Below are 20,542 nucleotides of genomic sequence, written 5' to 3'. Positions count from 1 at the left end.
TTCAGCAAAGCAGCATTAATTTCACAAGAGTCAGCATCGGTAAGAGGAGCAATCGGAGTGCTAATAAAATCATTGTTGTTGGTATTGGTGAAGTCAACCAATTTAGTATTATCTCGAGCCATCGTGACAAGCAAGCAAACTAACACACAAGCAAAAAGCAAGCGGGCAAAAAAAGGCAAATAGAGGGAGGATAGAGAGAGAGAGAGGCCAAATAAAACGGCAAGGGTGAAGTGGGGGGAGAGGAAAACGAGAGGCAAATGGCAAATAATGTAATGCGGCAGATAAGGGTATGTGATGGGTACTTGGTATGTTGACTTTTGCGTAGACCTCCCCGGCAACGGCGCCAGAAATCCTTCTTGCTACCTCTTTTAGCACTGCGTTGGTTTTCCCCGAAGAGGAAGGGATGATGCAGCAAAGTAGCGTAAGTATGTCCCTCAGTTTTTGAGAACCAAGGTATCAATCCAGTACGAGGCTACGCGCGAGTCCCTCGTACCTGCACAAAACAAAGAAATCCTCGCAACCAACGCAGATAGGGGTTGTCAATCCCTATAAGGCCACTTACGAGAGTGAGATCTGATAGATATGATAAGATAATATTTTTGGTATTTTTATGATAAAGATGCAAAGTAAAATAAAGGCAAAGTAAATAACTAAGTAGTAGGAGATTGATATGATAAAGATAGACCTGGGGGCCATAGGTTTCACTAGTGGCTTCTCTCGAGAGCATAAGTATTCTACGATGGGTGAACAAATTACTGTTGAGCAATTGACAGAATTGAGCATAGTTATGAGAATATCGAGGTATGATCATGTATATAGGTATCACGTCCGAGACAAGTAGACCGACTCCTGCCTACATCTACTACTATTACTCCACTCATCGACCGCCATCCAGCATGCATCTAGAGTTTTAAGTTAAAAACAAAGTAATGCCTTAAGCAAGATGACATGATGTAGAGGGATAGACTCATGCAATATGAAGAAAACCCCATCTTGTTATCCTCAATGGGAACAATACAATACGTGCCTTGCTGCCCTTACTGTCACCGCGAAAGGACACCGCAAGATTGAACCCAAAGCTAAGCACTTCTCCCATTGCAAGAAAGATCAATCTAGTAGGCCAAACCAAACTGATAATTCGAAGAGACTTGCAAAGATAACCAATCATACATAAAAGAATTCAGAGAAGATTCAAATATTATTCATAGATATACTTGATCATAAACCCACAATTCATCGGTCTCAACAAACACACCGCAAAAAGAAGATTACATCGAATAGATCTCCACAAGAGAGGGGAGAACATTATATTGAGATCCAAAAAGAGAGAAGAAGCCATCTAGCTACTAACTATGGACCCGTAGGTCTGAGGTAAACTACTCACACTTCATCGTAAGGGTTATGGTGTTGATGTAGAAGCACTCTGTGATCGATGCCCCCTCCGTCGGAGCTCCGGAACAGGCCCCAAGATGGGATCTCATGGATACAGAAAGTTGCGGCGGTGTAATTAGGTTTTTGGCTCCGTATCTGATCGTTTGTGGGTACGTGGGTATATATAGGAGGAAGAAGTACATCGGTGGAGCAACAGGGGGCCCATGAGGGTGGAGGACGCGCCTGGGGGGGGGGGGGGGGGTAGGCGCGCCCCTACCTCGTGGCCTCCTGTTACGTGTCTTGACTTAGGGTCCAAGTCTCCTGAGTTGTATTCGATGAGGAAATCACGTTCCCGAAGGTTTCATTCCGTTTGGACTCCGTTTGATATTCCTTTTCTTCGAAACCCTAAAACAGGCAAAAAAACATCAATTCTGGGCTGGGCCTCCGGTTAATAGGTTAGTCCCAAAAATAATATAAAAGTGGATAATAAAGCCCAATAATGTCCAAAACAGTAGCTAATATAGCATGGAGCAATCAAAAATTATAGATACGTTGGAGACGTATCACACCCGCTCTTGGAGAACCTTCTGCAGTAGCACGGCGACATCTTCACCGAGCCGCAGGGTCTTCCGCCCGCCCGGGCATATGATCACCGTATACATCTCTTGCCGGGTTCCGTGCTAGTGGCGGTGCGTTCTTACCGCTACCCACAGCTGCAAAAGGACGAGTTGGAGCGGTAGTGTGCGCTCATGCTAGCGGCAGGCATCATCCGGATCTCCACCTTGCCATTTACCGTGCCAGTGCTTCTCGTCCGCGAGTCGGACAACACGTGGCGTTTCTGCATCGACTACCATGCCCTTAATGCTGTTACACTTAAGGACAAGTTCCCTATTCCAGTTGTTGATGAGCTCCTGGATGAGCAACACGGGGCGCGCTTCTTTAGCAAGCTCGATCTCCGGTCGGGGTACTGCTACGTCTTGAGCTTGCGTTGGTTTTCCCCGAAGAGGAAGGGATGATGCAGCAGAGTAGCGTAAGTATTTCCCTCAGTTTTTGAGAACCAAGGTATCAATCCAATAGGAGGCCACACTCAAGTCCCTCATACCTACACAAAGCGATAGCTACTCGTAACCAACGCGATTAGGGGTTGTCAATCCCTTCACGGTCACTTACGAGAGTGAGATCTGATAGATATAATATTTTTGGTATTTTTGGTATAAAGATGCAAAGTAAAAAGTAAAGGCAAAGTAAAAAAGCAAAGCAAGATTAAAGTGATGGAGATTGATATGATGAGAATAGACCCGGGGGGCATAGGTTTCACTAGTGGCTTCTCTCAAGAGCATAAGTATTCTACGGTGGGTGAACAAATTACTGTTGAGCAATTGACAGAATTGAGCATAGTTATGAGAATATCTAGGCATGATCATGTATATAGGCATCACGTCCGTGACAAGTAGACCGAAACGATTCTGCATCTACTACTATTACTCCACTCATCGACCGCTATCCAGCATGCATCTAGAGTATTAAGTTGAAAACAGAGTAACGCCTTAAGCAAGATGACATGATGTAGAGAGATAAATTCATGCAATATGAAATAAACCCCATCTTGTTATCCTCGATGGCAACAATACAATACGTGCCTTGCTGCCCCTTCTGCCACTGGGTAAGGACACCGCAAGATTGAACCCAAAGCTAAGCACTTCTCCCATGGCAAGAACTACCAATCTAGTTGGCCAAACCAAACGGATAATTTGAAGAGACTTGCAAAGATAACCAATCATACATAAAAGAATTCAGAGAAGATTCAAATATTATTCATAGATAGACTTGATCATAAACCCACAATTCATCGGTCTGAACAAACGCACCGCAAAAAGAAGATTACATCAAATAGATCTCCACAAGAGAGGGGGAGAACTTTGTATTGAGATTCAAAGAGAGAGAAGAAGCCATCTAGCTACTAACTATGGACCCGGAGGTCTGAGGTAAACTACTCACACTTCATCGGAGAGGCTATGATGATGTAGAAGCCCTCCGTGATGACGGTCCTCTTCCGGCGGAGCTCCGGAACAGGCCCCAAGATGGGATCTCGTGGATACAGTAAGTTGCGGCAGTGGAATTAGGTTTTTGGCTCCTATTCTGATCGTTTGGGGGTACGTGTGTATATATAGGAGGAAGAAGTACGTCGGTGGAGCACCGAGGGGCCCACGAGGCAGGGGGCGCGCCCTAGGGGGGGCGCCCCCCACCCTCGTGACCACCTCTTTGACTCCCTGGAGTAGGGTCCAAGTCTCCTGGATCACGTTCGGTGAGAAAATCACGTTCCCGAAGATTTTATTCCGTTTGGACTCTGTTTGATATTCTGTTTCTCCGAAACACTGAAATAGGCAAAAAAACAGCAATTCTGGGATGGGCCTCTGGTTAATAGGTTTGTCCCAAAAATAATATAAAAGTGGAAAATAAAGCCCAATATAGTCCAAAACATTAGATAATATAGCATGGAGCAACCAAAAATTATAGATACGTTGGAGACGTATCAGGCATCCCCAAGCTTAATTCCCGCCCGTCCTCGAGTAGGTAAATGATAAAAAGAGAATTTTTGATGCGGAATGCTACTTGGCATAATTTCAATGCAAATCTTCTTAATTGTGGTATGAATATTCAGATTAGAAAGATTCAAGACAAAAGTTTATATTGACATAAAAATAGTAATACTTCAAGCATACTAACAAAGCAATTATGTCTTCTCAAAATAACATGGCCAAAGAGAGTTACCCCTACAAAATCATATAGTCTGGCTATGCTCCATCTTCACCACACATATTTAAATCATGCACAACCCCGATGACAAGCCAAGAAATTGTTTCATACTCTAACTTTTTCAAAACTTTTTCAATATTCACACAATACATGAGCGTGAGCCATGGATATAGCACTATAGGTGGAATAGAAGGGTGGTTGTGGAGAAGACAAAAAGGAGGGGAAGATAGTCTCAAAGGTGGGGAAGATAGTCTCACATCAACTAGGCGTATCAACGGGCTATGGAGATGCCCATCAATAGATATCAATGTGAGTGTGTAGGGATTGCCATGCAACGGATGCACCAGAGCTATAAATGTATGAAAGCTCAACAAAAGAAACTAGTGGGTATGCATCCAACTTGCTTGCTCATGAAGACCTAGGGAAATTTTGAGGAAGCCCGTCATTGGAATATACAAGCCAAGTTCTATAATGAAAAATTCCCACTAGTATATGAAAGTGACAACATATGAGACTCTCTATATGAAGAACATGGTGCTACTTTGAAGCACAATATATGAGACTCGCTGTATCATGGTGCTACTTTGAAGCACAAGTGTGGAAAAAAGGATAGTAGCATTGCCCCTTTTTATTTATTTTCTTTTTTTTGGGCCTTCTTTTTTTTCTTCGGCCTTTCTCTTTTTTTATTTGGGACAATGCTCTACTGAATGATGATCATCACACTTTTATTTATTTACAACTCAATGATTAAAACTCGATTCTAAAACAAAGTATGACTCTATATGGATGCCTCTGGCTGTGTACCGGGATATGCAATGAATCAAGAGTGACAAGTATGAAGAAATTATGAACGGTGGCTTTGCCACAAATACTATGTCAACTACATGATCATGCTAAGCAATATGACAATGATGAATGTGTCATGATGAACTAGATGGTGGAAAGTTGCATGGCAATATATCTCGAAATGGCTATGGAAATGGCATAATAGGTAGGTATGGTGGCTGTTTTGAGGAAGGTATATGGTAGGTGTATGATACCGGCGAAAGGTGCACGGTATTCAGAGAGGCTAGCAAAGGTGGAAGGGTGAGAGTGCGTATAATCCATGGACTCAACATTAGTCATAAAGAACTCATATACTTATTGCCAAAATCTAGAAGTTATCAAAGCAAAGTATTATGCGCACGCTCCTAGGGGGATAGATTGGTAGGAAAAGACCATCGCTCGTCCCAGACCGCCACTCATAAGGAAGACAATCAATAAATAAATCATTCTCGGACTTCGTCACATAACGGTTCACCATACGTGCATGCTACGGGAATCACAAACTTTAACACAAGTATTCTTTAAACCAACTACTCAACTAGCATGACTTTAATATTATCACCTCCATATCTCAAAAAAATTATCATGCTTCAATCTTTTCTTAGTATTCAACACACTCAAAAGAAAGTTTCACAAATCTTGAATACCAAGCATATTATTATTAAGCAAATTACCATGCTATTAAGAGACTCCCAAAATAATTTAAGTGAATCATGAGAGATCAATAGTTTCTTTAAAACAAATCCACCACTGTGCTCTAAAAGATCTAAGTGAAGCACATAGAGCAAAATTAACTAGCTCAAAAGATATACGTGAAGCACATAGAGTAAAACTACATAGCTCAAAAGATATAAGTGAAGCACATAGAGCAAAACTACTTAGCTCAAAAGATATAAGTGAAGCACATACAGCAAAACTACATAGCTCAAAAGATATAAGTGAAGCACATAGAGCAAAACTACTTAGCTCAAAAGATATAAGTGAAGCACATAGAGTATTCTATCAAATTTTAATTCATGTATGTCTCTCTCAAAAGGTGTGTACAGCAAGGATGATTGTGGTATACTAAGACACAAAGACACAAATAATACAAGACGCTCCAAGCAAAACACATATCATGTTGGTGAATAAAAATATAGCTCCAAGTAAAGTACCGATGGAGGTGGACGAAAGAGGGGATGCCTCCCGGGGCATCCCCAAGCATTGACTTTTTGGTGTCCTTGGATTATCTTGGGGGTGCCACGTGCATCCCCAAGCTTAGGCTCTTGCCACTCCTTGTTCCTGCTGGGGAACGTAGCAGAATTTTAAAAAATTTTACGCATCACCAAGATCAATCTATGGAGTCATATAGCAACCAGGGAGAGAGGAGTGCATCTACATACCCTTGTAGATCACGAGCGGAAGCGTTCAAGAGAACGGGGTTGATGGAGTCGTACTCGACGTGATTCAAATCACCGATGACCTAGTGCCGAATGGACGGCACCTCCGCGTTCAACACACGTATGGTTGGGAGACGTCTCCTCCTTCTTGATCCAGCAAGGGGGAAGGAGAGGTTGATTAAGATCCAGTAGCACGACGGCGTGGTGGTGGAAGCAACGGTGATCTCGGCAGGGCTTCGCCAAGCGCTGGGAGATGGAGGAGTGTCACGGGAGGGAGAGGGAGAGGCCAGGGGCTTGGGTGCGCAGCCCTCCCTCCCCCCACTATACATAGGGTGCCTAGGGGGGGCGCCGGCCCTAGGAGATCCAATCTCCTAGGGGGGGCGGCGGCCAAGGGGGTGCCATGCCCCCAAGGCAAGGGTGGCGCCCCCACCCCTAGGGTTTCTAACCCTAGGCGCAGGGGGAGGCCCAAGGGGGGGCGCACCAGCCCACTAGGGGCTGGTTCCCCTCCCACTTCAGCCCATGGGGCCCTCCGGGATAGGTGGCCCCACCCGGTGGACCCCCGGGTCCCTTCCGGTGGTCCCGGTACAATACTGGTGACCCCGAAACCTTCCCGAAGGCCGAAACTGGACTTCCTATATATAAATCTTTACCTCCGGACCATTCCGGAACTCCTCGTGACGTCCGGGATCTCATCCGGGACTCCGAACAACTTTTGGGTTACCGTGTGCTAATATATCTACAACCCTAGCATCATCGAACCTTAAGTGTGTAGACCCTACGGGTTCGGGAGACATGCATACATGACCGAGAAGCCTCTCCGGTCAATAACTAACAGCGGGATCTGGATACCCATGTTGGCTCCCACAAGCTCCATGATGATCTCATCGGATGAACCACGATGTCGAGGATTCAATCAATCCATATACAATTCCCTTTGTCAATCGGTACGTTACTTGCCCGAGACTCGATCGTCGGTATCCCAATACCTTGTTCACTCTCATTACCGGCAAGTCACTTTACTCGTACCGTAATGCATGATCCCGTGATCAATCACTTGATCACTTTGAGCTCATTATGATGATGCATTACCGAGTGGGCCCAGAGATACCTCTCCGTCATACGGAGTGACAAATCCCAGTCTCGATTCGTGCCAACCCAACAGACACTTTCGGAGATACCTGTAATGTACCTTTATAGTCACCCAGTTATGTTGTGACGTTTGGCACACCCAAGGCACACCTACGGTATCCGGGAGTTGCACAATCTCATGGTCTAAGGAAATGATACTTGACATTCAGAAAAGCTACAGCAAACGAACTACACGATCTTTGAGCTAAGCTTAGGATTGGGTCTTGTCCATCACATCATTCTCCTAATGATGTGATCCCGTTATCAATGACATCTAATGTCCATAGTCAGGAAACCATGACTATCCTTTGATCAACGAGCTAGTCAACTAGAGGCTCACTAGGGACGTGTTGTGGTCTATGTATTCACACATGTATTACGATTTCCGGATAACACGATTATAGCATGAACAATAGACAATTATCATGAACAAAGAAATATAATAATAACCATTTTATTATTGCCTCTAGGGCATATTTCCAACAGTCTCCCACTTGCACTAGAGTCAATATTCTAGTTACATTGTGATGAATCGAACACCCATGCAGTTCTGGTGTTGATCATGTTTTGCTCTAGGGAGAGGTTTAGTCCACGGATCTGCTACATTCAGGTTCGTATGTACTTTACAAATCTCTATGTCTCCATTTTGAACACTTTCACGAATGGAGTTGAAGCGACGCTTGATATGCCTGGTCTTCCTATGAAACCTGGGCTCCTTGGCAAGGGCAATAGCTCCAGTGTTGTCACAGAAGAGAGTCATCGGGCCCGACGCATTGGGTATGACTCCTAGGTCGGTAATGAACTCCTTCACCCAGACTGCTTCTTGTGCTGCCTCCGAGGCTGCCATGTACTCCGCTTCACATGTAGATCCCGCCACAACGCTTTGCTTGCAACTGCACCAGCTTACTGCCCCACCATTCAAAATATACACGTATCCGGTTTGTGACTTAGAGTCATCCAGATCTGTGTCGAAGCTAGCATCGATGTAACCCTTTACGATGAGCTCTTCGTCACCTCCATAAACGAGAAACATTTCCTTAGTCCTTTTCAGGTACTTCAGGATATTCTTGACCGCTGTCCAGTGTTCCATGCCGGGATTACTTTGGTACCTTCCTACCAAACTTACGGCAAGGTTTACATCAGGTCTGGTACACAGCATAGCATACATGATAGACCCTATGGCCGAGGCATAGGGGACGACACTCATCTTTTCTCTATCTTTTGTCGTGGTCGGGCATTGAGCCGTGCTCAATCTCGTACCTTGCAATACAGGCAAGAACCCCTTCTTTGACTGATCCATTTTAAACTTCTTCAATATCTTGTCAAGGTACATACTCTGTGAAAGACCAATGAGGTGTCTCGATCTATCTCTATAGATCTTGATGCCTAATATATAAGCAGCTTCTCCAAGGTCCTTCATTGAAAAACACTTGTTCAAGTAGGCCTTTATGCTTTCCAAGAATTCTATATCATTTCCCATCAACAGTATGTCATCCACATACAATATGAGAAATGCTACAGAGTTCCCACTCACTTTCTTGTAAATGCAGGCTTCTCCATAAGTCTGCATAAACCCAAATGCTTTGATCATCTCATCAAAGCGAATGTTCCAACTCCGAGATGCTTGCACCAGCCCATAAATCGAGCGTTGGAGCTTGCACACCTTGTCAGCATTCTTAGGATCGACAAAACCTTCCGGCTGCATCATATACAATTCTTCCTTAAGGAAACCATTAAGGAATGCCGTTTTGACGTCCATTTGGCATATCTCATAATCATAGAATGCGACAATTGCTAACATGATTCAGACGGACTTCAGCTTCGCTACGGGTGAGAAAGTCTCATCGTAGTCAACCCCTTGAACTTGTCGATCACCCTTAGCGACAAGCCGAGCTTTATAGATGGTCACATTACCATCTGCATCTGTCTTCTTCTTAAAGATCCATTTATTTTCTATGGCTCGCCGATCAACGGGAAAGTCAGTCAAAGTCCATACTTTGTTTTCATACATGGATCCTATCTCGGATTTCATGGCTTCTAGCCATTTGTCGGAATCCGGGCCCGCCATCGCTTCTTCATAGTTCGAAGGTTCACTGTTTTCTAACAACATGATTTCCAAGACAGGGTTGCCGTACCACTTTGGTGCGGAACGTGTCCTTGTGGACCTAGGAAGTTCAGTAGCAACTTGATCTGAAGTTTCATGATCATCATCATCAACTTCCTCTCTAGTCGGTGCAGGCACCTCAGGAACATTTTCTTGAGCTGCGCCACTTACCGGTTCAAGAGGTAATACTTCATCAAGTTCTACCTTCCTCCCACTTATTTCTTTCGAGAGAAACTCTTTCTCTAGAAAGGACCCATTCTTGGCAACAAAGATCTTGCCTTCGGATCTGAGGTAGAAGGTATACCCAACAGTTTCTTTAGGGTATCCTATGAAGACGCATGTTTCCGACTTGGGTTCGAGCTTTTCAGGTTGAAGTTTCTTGACATAAGCATCGCATCCCCAAACTTTTAGAAACGATAGCTTAGGTTTCTTCCCAAACCATAATTCATACGGTGTCGTCTCAACGGATTTCGACGGAGCCCTATTTAAAGTGAATGCGGCAGTCTCTAAAGCATAGCCCCAAAATGATAGCGGTAAATCCGTAAGAGACATCATAGATCGCACCATATTTAATAGAGTGCGATTACGACGTTCGGACACACCATTACGCCGAGGTGTTCCAGGCGGCGTTAGTTGTGAAACTATTCCACATTTTCTTAAGTGTGTGCCAAATTCGTGACTCAAGTATTCTCCCCCACGATCTGATCGCAAGAACTTGATTTTCCTGTCATGTTGATTCTCAACCTCACTCTAAAATTCCTTGAACTTTTCAAAGGTCTCAGACTTGTGTTTCATTAAGTAGACATACCCATATCTACTCAAGTCATCTGTGAGGGTGAGAACATAACGATAGCCACTGCGAGCCTCAACACTCATTGGACCGCACACATCAGTATGTATGATTTCCAATAAGTTGGTTGCTCGCTCCATTGTTCCTGAGAACGGAGTCTTGGTCATTTTACCCATGAGGCATGGTTCGCACGTGTCAAATGATTCGTAATCAAGAGACTCTAAAAGTCCATCTGCATGGAGCTTCTTCATGCGTTTGACACCTATGTGACCAAGGCGGTAGTGCCACAAGTATGTGGGACTATCATTATCAACCTTACCTCTTTTGGTATTCACACTATGAATATGTGTAGCATTACGCTCGAGATTCATTAAGAATAAACCATTCACCATCGGAGCATGACCATAAAACATATCTCTCATATAAATAGAACAACCATTATTCTCGGATTTAAATGAGTAGCCATCTCGAATTAAATGAGATCCTGATACAATGTTCATGCTCAAAGCTGGCACTAAATAACAATTATTGAGGTTTAAAACCAATCCCGTAGGTAAATGTAGAGGTAGCGTGCCGATGGCGATCACATCGACCTTGGAACCATTCCCGACGCGCATCGTCACCTCGTCCTTCGCCAGTCTCCGCTTATTCCGCAGCTCCTGCTTTGAGTTACAAATGTGGGCAACCGCACCGGTATCAAATACCCAGGAGCTACTACGAGTACTGGTAAGGTACACATCAATTACATGTATATCACATATACCTTTCGTTATGCCGGCCTTCTTGTCCGCTAAGTATTTGGGGCAGTTCCGCTTCCAGTGACCACTTCCCTTGCAATAAAAACACTCAGTCTCGGGCTTGGGTCCATTCTTTGGCTTCTTCCCGGCAGCTTGCTTACCGGGCGCGGCAACTCCCTTGCCGTCCTTCTTGAAGTTATTCTTACCCTTGCCTTTCTTGAACTTAGTGGTTTTATTCACCATCAACACTTGATGTTCCTTTTTGACTTCTACCTCTGCTGATTTCAGCATTGCAAATACTTCAGGAATGGTTTTTTCCATCCCCTGCATATTGAAGTTCATCACAAAGCTCTTGTAGCTCGGTGGAAGCGACTGAAGGATTTTGTCAATGACCGCGTCATCCGGGAGATTAACTCCCAGCTGAGTCAAGCGGTTATGCAACCCAGACATTTTGAGTATGTGCTCGCTGACAGAACTATTTTCCTCCATCTTACAGCTGAAGAACTTGTCGGAGACTTCATATCTCTCGACCCGGGCATGAGCTTGAAAAACCATTTTTAGCTCTTCGAACATCTGATATGCTCCGTGTCTCTCAAAACACTTTTGGAGCCCCGGTTCTAAGCTGTAAAGCATGCCGCACTGAACGAGGGAGTAATCATCAGCACGTGTCTGCCAAGCGTTCATAACGTCTTGGTTCTGTGGGACGGGTGCGTCACCTAGTGGTGCTTATAGGACATAATCTTTCTTGGCAGCTATGAGGATGATCCTCAAGTTCCGGACCCAGTCCGTATAATTGCTGCCATCGTCTTTCAGCTTGGTTTTCTCTAGGAACGCGTTGAAGTTGAGGACAACGTGGGCCATTTGATCTACAAGACATATTGTAAAGATTTTAGACTAAGTTCATCTAATCAAATTATTAAATGAACTCCCACTCAGATAGACATCCCTCCAGTCATCTAAGTATAACATGATCCGAGTTAACTAGGCCATGTCCGATCATCACGTGAGACGGACTAGTCAACATCGGTGAACATCTTCATGTTGATCGTATCTTCTATACGACTCATGCTCGACCTTTCGGTCTTCTGTGTTCCGAGGCCATGTCTGTACATGCTAGGCTCGTCAAGTCAACCTAAGTGTATTGCGTGTGTAAATCTGTCTTACACCCGTTGTATTCGAACGTTAGAATCTATCACACCCGATCATCACGTGGTGCTTCGAAACAACGAACCTTCGCAATGGTGCACAGTTAGGGGGAACACTTTCTTGAAATTATTACGAGGGATCATCTTATTTAAGCTACTGTCGTTCTAAGCAAATAAGATGTAAAACATGATAAACATCACATGCAATCAAATAGTGACATGATATGGCCAATATCATTTGCTCCTTTGATCTCCATCTTCGGGGCTCCATGATCATCGTTGTCACCAGCATAACACCATGATCTCCATCATCGTGTCTTCTTGAAGTTGTCTCGTCATCTATTACTTCTACTACTATGGTTAACGCTTTAGCAATAAAGTAAAGTAATTACATGACGTTTATGTTGACACGCAAGTCATAAATAAATAAAGACAACTCCTATGGCTCCTGCCGGTTGTCATACTCATCGACATGCAAGTCGTGATTCCTATTACAAGAACATGATCAATCTCATACATCACATATATCATTCATCATTCATCACAACCTTTGCCCATATCACATCACAAAACACTTGCTGCAAAATCAAGTTAGACGTGCTCTAATTGTTGTTGTAGGTTTTTACGTGGCTGATATAGGTTTCTAGCAAGAACGTTTCTTACCTACGCCAAAACCACAACTTGAATTGCCAATTTCTATTTACCCTTCATAAGGACCCTGTTCATCGAATCCGATTTGACTAAAGTGGGAGAGACAGACACCCGCCAGCCACCTTATGCAACTAGTGCATGTCAGTCGGTGGAACCGGTCTCACGTAAGCGTACGTGTAAGGTTGGTCCGGGCCGCTTCATCCCACGATGCGGCTGAATCAAGATAAGACAAGTAATGGCAAGCAAATTGACAATATCGACGCCCACAACTACTTTGTGTTCTACTCGTGCATAGTAACGACGCATAGACCTAGCTCATGATGCCATTGCTGGGGAACGTAGCAGAATTTCAAAATTTTCTACGCATCACCAAGATCAATCTATGGAGTCATCTAGCAACGAGGGAGAGAGGAGTGCATCTACATACCCTTGTAGATCACGAGCGGAAGCGTTCAAGAGAACGGGGTTGATGGAGTCGTACTCGACGTGATTCAAATCACCGATGACCTAGTGCCGAACGGACGGCACCTCCGCGTTCAACACACGTACGGTTGGGAGACGTCTCCTCCTTCTTGATCCAGCAAGGGGGAAGGAGAGGTTTATGAAGATCCAGTAGCACGACGGCGTGGTGGTGGAAGCAACGGTGATCTCGGCAGGGCTTCGCCAAGCGCTGGGAGATGGAGGAGTGTCACGGGAGGGAGAGGGAGAGGCCAGGGGCTTGGGTGCGCAGCCCTCCCTCCCCCCACTATACATAGGGTGCCTAGGGGGGGCGCCGGCCCTAGGATATCCAATCTCCTAGGGGGGGCGGCGGCCAAGGGGGTGCCATGCCCCCCAAGGCAAGGGTGGCGCCCCCACCCCTAGGGTTTCTAACCCTAGGCGCAGGGGGAGGCCCAAGGGGGGGCGCACCAGCCCACTAGGGGCTGGTTCCCCTCCCACTTCAGCCCATGGGGCCCTCCGGGATAGGTGGCCCCACCCGGTGGACCCCCGGGACCCTTCCGGTGGTCCCGGTACAATACTGGTGACCCCGAAACCTTCCCAAAGGCCGAAACTGGACTTCCTATATATAAATCTTTACCTCCGGACCATTCCGGAACTCCTCGTGACGTCCGGGATCTCATCCGGGACTCCGAACAACTTTTGGGTTACCGTGTGCTAATATATCTACAACCCTAGCATCATCGAACCTTAAGTGTGTAGACCCTACGGGTTCGGGAGACATGCATACATGACCGAGAAGCCTCTCCGGTCAATAACCAACAGCGGGATCTGGATACCCATGTTGGCTCCCACAAGCTCCATGATGATCTCATCGGATGAACCACGATGTCGAGGATTCAATCAATCCGTATACAATTCCCTTTGTCAATCGGTACGGTACTTGCCCGAGACTCGATCGTCGGTATCCCAATACCTTGTTCACTCTCATTACCGGCAAGTCACTTTACTCGTACCGTAATGCATGATCCCGTGATCAATCACTTGATCACTTTGAGCTCATTATGATGATGCATTACCGAGTGGGCCCAGAGATACCTCTCCGTCATACGGAGTGACAAATCCCAGTCTCGATTCGTGCCAACCCAACAGACACTTTCGGAGATACCTGTAATGTACCTTTATAGTCACCCAGTTACGTTGTGACGTTTGGCACACCCAAGGCACACCTACGGTATCCGGGAGTTGCACAATCTCATGGTCTAAGGAAATGATACTTGACATTCAGAAAAGCTACAGCAAACGAACTACACGATCTTTGAGCTAAGCTTAGGATTGGGTCTTGTCCATCACATCATTCTCCTAATGATGTGATCCCGTTATCAATGACATCTAATGTCCATAGTCAGGAAACCATGACTATCCTTTGATCAATGAGCTAGTCAACTAGAGGCTCACTAGGGACGTGTTGTGGTCTATGTATTCACACATGTATTACGATTTCCGGATAACACGATTATAGCATGAACAATAGACAATTATCATGAACAAAGAAATATAATAATAACCATTTTATTATTGCCTCTAGGGCATATTTCCAATAGTCTCCCACTTGCACTAGAGTCAATATTCTAGTTACATTGTGATGAATCGAACACCCATGCAGTTCTGGTGTTGATCATGTTTTTCTCTAGGGAGAGGTTTAGTCAACGGATCTGCTACATTCAGGTTCATATGTACTTTACAAATCTCTATGTCTCCATTTTGAACACTTTCACGAATGGAGTTGAAGCGACGCTTGATATGCCTGGTCTTCCTATGAAACCTGGGCTCCTTGGCAAGGGCAATAGCTCCAGTGTTGTCACAGAAGAGAGTCATCGGGCCCGACGCATTGGGTATGACTCCTAGGTCGGTAATGAACTCCTTCACCCAGACTGCTTCTTGTGCTGCCTCCGAGGCTGCCATGTACTCCGCTTCACATGTAGATCCCGCCACAACGCTTTGCTTGTAACTGCACCAGCTTACTGCCCCACCATTCAAAATATACACGTATCCGGTTTGTGACTTAGAGTCATCCAGATCTGTGTCGAAGCTAGCATTGATGTAACCCTTTACGATGAGCTCTTCGTCACCTCCATAAATGAGAAACATTTCCTTAGTCCTTTTCAGGTACTTCAGGATATTCTTGACCGCTGTCCAGTGTTCCATGCCGGGATTACTTTGGTACCTTCCTACCAAACTTACGGCAAGGTTTACATCAGGTCTGGTACACAGCATAGCATACATGATAGACCCTATGGCCGAGGCATAGGGGACGACACTCATCTTTTCTCTATCTTTTGTCGTGGTCGGGCATTGAGCCGTGCTCAATCTCGTACCTTGCAATACAGGCAAGAACCCCTTCTTTGACTGATCCATTTTAAACTTCTTCAATATCTTGTCAAGGTACGTACTCTGTGAAAGACCAATGAGGTGTCTCGATCTATCTCTATAGATCTTGATGCCTAATATATAAGCAGCTTCTCCAAGGTCCTTCATTGAAAAACACTTGTTCAAGTAGGCCTTTATGCTTTCCAAGAATTCTATATCATTTCCCATCAACAGTATGTCATCCACATACAATATGAGAAATGCTACAGAGTTCCCACTCACTTTCTTGTAAATGCAGGCTTCTCCATAAGTCTGCATAAACCCAAACGCTTTGATCATCTCATCAAAGCGAATGTTCCAACTCCGAGATGCTTGCACCAGCCCATAAATCGAGCGTTGGAGCTTGCACAGCTTGTCAGCATTCTTAGGATCGACAAAACCTTCCGGCTGCATCATATACAATTCTTCCTTAAGGAAACCATTAAGGAATGCCGTTTTGACGTCCATTTGGCATATCTCATAATCATAGAATGCGACAATTGCTAACATGATTCGGACGGACTTCAGCTTCGCTACGGGTGAGAAAGTCTCATCGTAGTCAACCCCTTGAACTTGTCGATCACCCTTAGCGACAAGCCGAGCTTTATAGATGGTCACATTACCATCTGCGTCTGTCTTCTTCTTAAAGATCCATTTATTTTCTATGGCTCGCCGATCAACGGGAAAGTCAGTCAAAGTTCATACTTTGTTTTCATACATGGATCCTATCTCGGATTTCATGGCTTCCAGCCATTTGTCGGAATCCGGGCCCGCCATCACTTCTTCATAGTTCGAAGGTTCACTGTTTTCTAACAACATGATTTCCAAGACAGGGTTGCCGTACCACTTTGGTGCGGAACGTGTCCTTGTGGACCTAGGAAGTTCAGTAGCAACTTGATCTGAAGTTTCATGATCGTCATCATCAACTTCCTCTCTAGTCGGTGCAGGCACCTCAGGAACATTTTCTTGAGCTGCGCCACTTACCGGTTCAAGAGGTAATACTTCATCAAGTTCTACCTTCCTCCCACTTATTTCTTTCGAGAGAAACTCTTTCTCTAGAAAGGACCCATTCTTGGCAACAAAGATCTTGCCTTCGGATCTGAGGTAGAAGGTATACCCAACAGTTTCTTTAGGGTATCCTATGAAGACGCATGTTTCCGACTTGGGTTCGAGCTTTTCAGGTTGAAGTTTCTTGACATAAGCATCGCATCCCCAAACTTTTAGAAACGATAGCTTAGGTTTCTTCCCAAACCATAATTCATACGGTGTCGTCTCAACGGATTTCGACGGAGCCCTATTTAAAGTGAATGCGGCAGTCTCTAAAGCATAGCCCCAAAATGATAGCGGTAAATCCGTAAGAGACATCATAGATCGCACCATATTTAATAGAGTGCGATTACGACGTTCGGACACACCATTACGCCGAGGTGTTCCAGGCGGCGTTAGTTGTGAAACTATTCCACATTTTCTTAAGTGTGTGCCAAATTCGTGACTCAAGTATTCTCCCCCACGATCTGATCGCAAGAACTTGATTTTCCTGTCATGTTGATTCTCAACCTCACTCTAAAATTCCTTGAACTTTTCAAAGGTCTCAGACTTGTGTTTCATTAAGTAGACATACCCATATCTACTCAAGTCATCTGTGAGGGTGAGAACATAACGATAGCCACCGCGAGCCTCAACACTCATTGGACCGCACACATCAGTATGTATGATTTCCAATAAGTTGGTTGCTCGCTCCATTGTTCCTGAGAACGGAGTCTTGGTCATTTTACCCATGAGGCATGGTTCGCACGTGTCAAATGATTCGTAATCAAGAGACTCTAAAAGTCCATCTGCATGGAGCTTCTTCATGCGTTTGACACCTATGTGACCAAGGCGGTAGTGCCACAAGTATGTGGGACTATCATTATCAACCTTACCTCTTTTGGTATTCACACTCTGAATATGTGTAGCATTACGCTCGAGATTCATTAAGAATAAACCATTCACCATCGGAGCATGACCATAAAACATATCTCTCATATAAATAGAACAACCATTATTCTCGGATTTAAATGAGTAGCCATCTCGAATTAAATGAGATCCTGATACAATGTTCATGCTCAAAGCTGGCACTAAATAACAATTATTGAGGTTTAAAACCAATCCCGTAGGTAAATGTAGAGGTAGCGTGCCGATGGCGATCACATCGACCTTGGAACCATTCCCGACGCGCATCATCACCTCGTCCTTCGCCAGTCTCCGCTTATTCCGCAGCTCCTGCTTTGAGTTACAAATGTGGGCAACCGCACCGGTATCAAATACCCAGGAGCTACTACGAGTACTGGTAAGGTACACATCAATTACATGTATATCACATATACCTTTCGTTATGCCGGCCTTCTTGTCCGCTAAGTATTTGGGGCAGTTCCGCTTCCAGTGACCACTTCCCTTGCAATAAAAACACTCAGTCTCGGGCTTGGGTCCATTCTTTGGCTTCTTCCCGGCAGCTTGCTTACCGGGCGCGGCAACTCCCTTGCCGTCCTTCTTGAAGTTATTCTTACCCTTGCCTTTCTTGAACTTAGTGGTTTTATTCACCATCAACACTTGATGTTCCTTTTTGACTTCTACCTCTGCTGATTTCAGCATTGCAAATACTTCAGGAATGGTTTTTTCCATCCCCTGCATATTGAAGTTCATCACAAAGCTCTTGTAGCTCGGTGGAAGCGACTGAAGGATTTTGTCAATGACCGCGTCATCCGGGAGATTAACTCCCAGCTGAGTCAAGCGGTTATGCAACCCAGACATTTTGAGTATGTGCTCGCTGACAGAACTATTTTCCTCCATCTTACAGCTGAAGAACTTGTCGGAGACTTCATATCTCTCGACCCGGGCATGAGCTTGAAAAACCATTTTTAGCTCTTCGAACATCTGATATGCTCCGTGTCTCTCAAAACACTTTTGGAGCCCCGGTTCTAAGCTGTAAAGCATGCCGCACTGAACGAGGGAGTAATCATCAGCACGTGTCTGCCAAGCGTTCATAACGTCTTGGTTCTGTGGGACGGGTGCGTCACCTAGTGGTGCTTATAGGACATAATCTTTCTTGGCAGCTATGAGGATGATCCTCAAGTTCCGGACCCAGTCCGTATAATTGCTGCCATCGTCTTTCAGCTTGGTTTTCTCTAGGAACGCGTTGAAGTTGAGGACAACGTGGGCCATTTGATCTACAAGACATATTGTAAAGATTTTAGACTAAGTTCATCTAATCAAATTATTAAATGAACTCCCACTCAGATAGACATCCCTCCAGTCATCTAAGTATAACATGATCCGAGTTAACTAGGCCATGTCCGATCATCACGTGAGACGGACTAGTCAACATCGGTGAACATCTTCATGTTGATCGTATCTTCTATACGACTCATGCTCGACCTTTCGGTCTTCTGTGTTCCGAGGCCATGTCTGTACATGCTAGGCTCGTCAAGTCAACCTAAGTGTATTGCGTGTGTAAATCTGTCTTACACCCGTTGTATTCGAACGTTAGAATCTATCACACCCGATCATCACGTGGTGCTTCGAAACAACGAACCTTCGCAATGGTGCACAGTTAGGGGGAACACTTTCTTGAAATTATTACGAGGGATCATCTTATTTAAGCTACTGTCGTTCTAAGCAAATAAGATGTAAAACATGATAAACATCACATGCAATCAAATAGTGACATGATATGGCCAATATCATTTGCTCCTTTGATCTCCATCTTCGGGGCTCCATGATCATCGTTGTCACCAGCATAACACCATGATCTCCATCATCGTGTCTTCTTGAAGTTGTCTCGTCATCTATTACTTCTACTACTATGGTTAACGCTTTAGCAATAAAGTAAAGTAATTACATGACGTTTATGTTGACACGCAAGTCATAAATAAATAAAGACAACTCCTATGGCTCCTGCCGGTTGTCATACTCATCGACATGCAAGTCGTGATTCCTATTACAAGAACATGATCAATCTCATACATCACATATATCATTCATCATTCATCACAACCTTTGCCCATATCACATCACAAAACACTTGCTGCAAAATCAAGTTAGACGTGCTCTAATTGTTGTTGTAGGTTTTTACGTGGCTGATATAGGTTTCTAGCAAGAACGTTTCTTACCTACGCCAAAACCACAACTTGAATTGCCAATTTCTATTTACCCTTCATAAGGACCCTGTTCATCGAATCCGATTTGACTAAAGTGGGAGAGACAGACACCCGCCAGCCACCTTATGCAACTAGTGCATGTCAGTCGGTGGAACCGGTCTCACGTAAGCGTACGTGTAAGGTTGGTCCGGGCCGCTTCATCCCACGATGCGGCCGAATCAAGATAAGACTAGTAATGGCAAGCAAATTGACAATATCGACGCCCACAACTACTTTGTGTTCTACTCGTGCATAGTAACGACGCATAGACCTAGCTCATGATGCCACTGCTGGGGAGTGTAGCAGAATTTTAAAATTTTCTACGCATCACCAAGATCAATCTATGGAGTCATCTAGCAACGAGGGAGAGAGGAGTGCATCTACATACCCTTGTAGATCACGAGCGGAAGCGTTCAAGAGAACGGGGTTGATGGAGTCGTACTCGACGTGATTCAAATCACCGATGACCTAGTGCCGAACGGACGGCACCTCCGCGTTCAACACACGTACGGTTGGGAGACGTCTCCTCCTTCTTGATCCAGCAAGGGGGAAGGAGAGGTTTATGAAGATCCAGCAGCACGACGGCATGGTGGTGGAAGCAACGGTGATCTCGGCAGGGCTTCGCCAAGCGCTGGG

The sequence above is a fragment of the Triticum urartu genome, chromosome 5A, assembly GCF_056163025.1.
Source record: "Triticum urartu cultivar PI428250 chromosome 5A, HENAU_Tu73, whole genome shotgun sequence".
Classification (NCBI taxonomy): domain Eukaryota; kingdom Viridiplantae; phylum Streptophyta; class Magnoliopsida; order Poales; family Poaceae; genus Triticum; species Triticum urartu.
Note: the sequence above shows the minus strand (reverse complement) of the source record.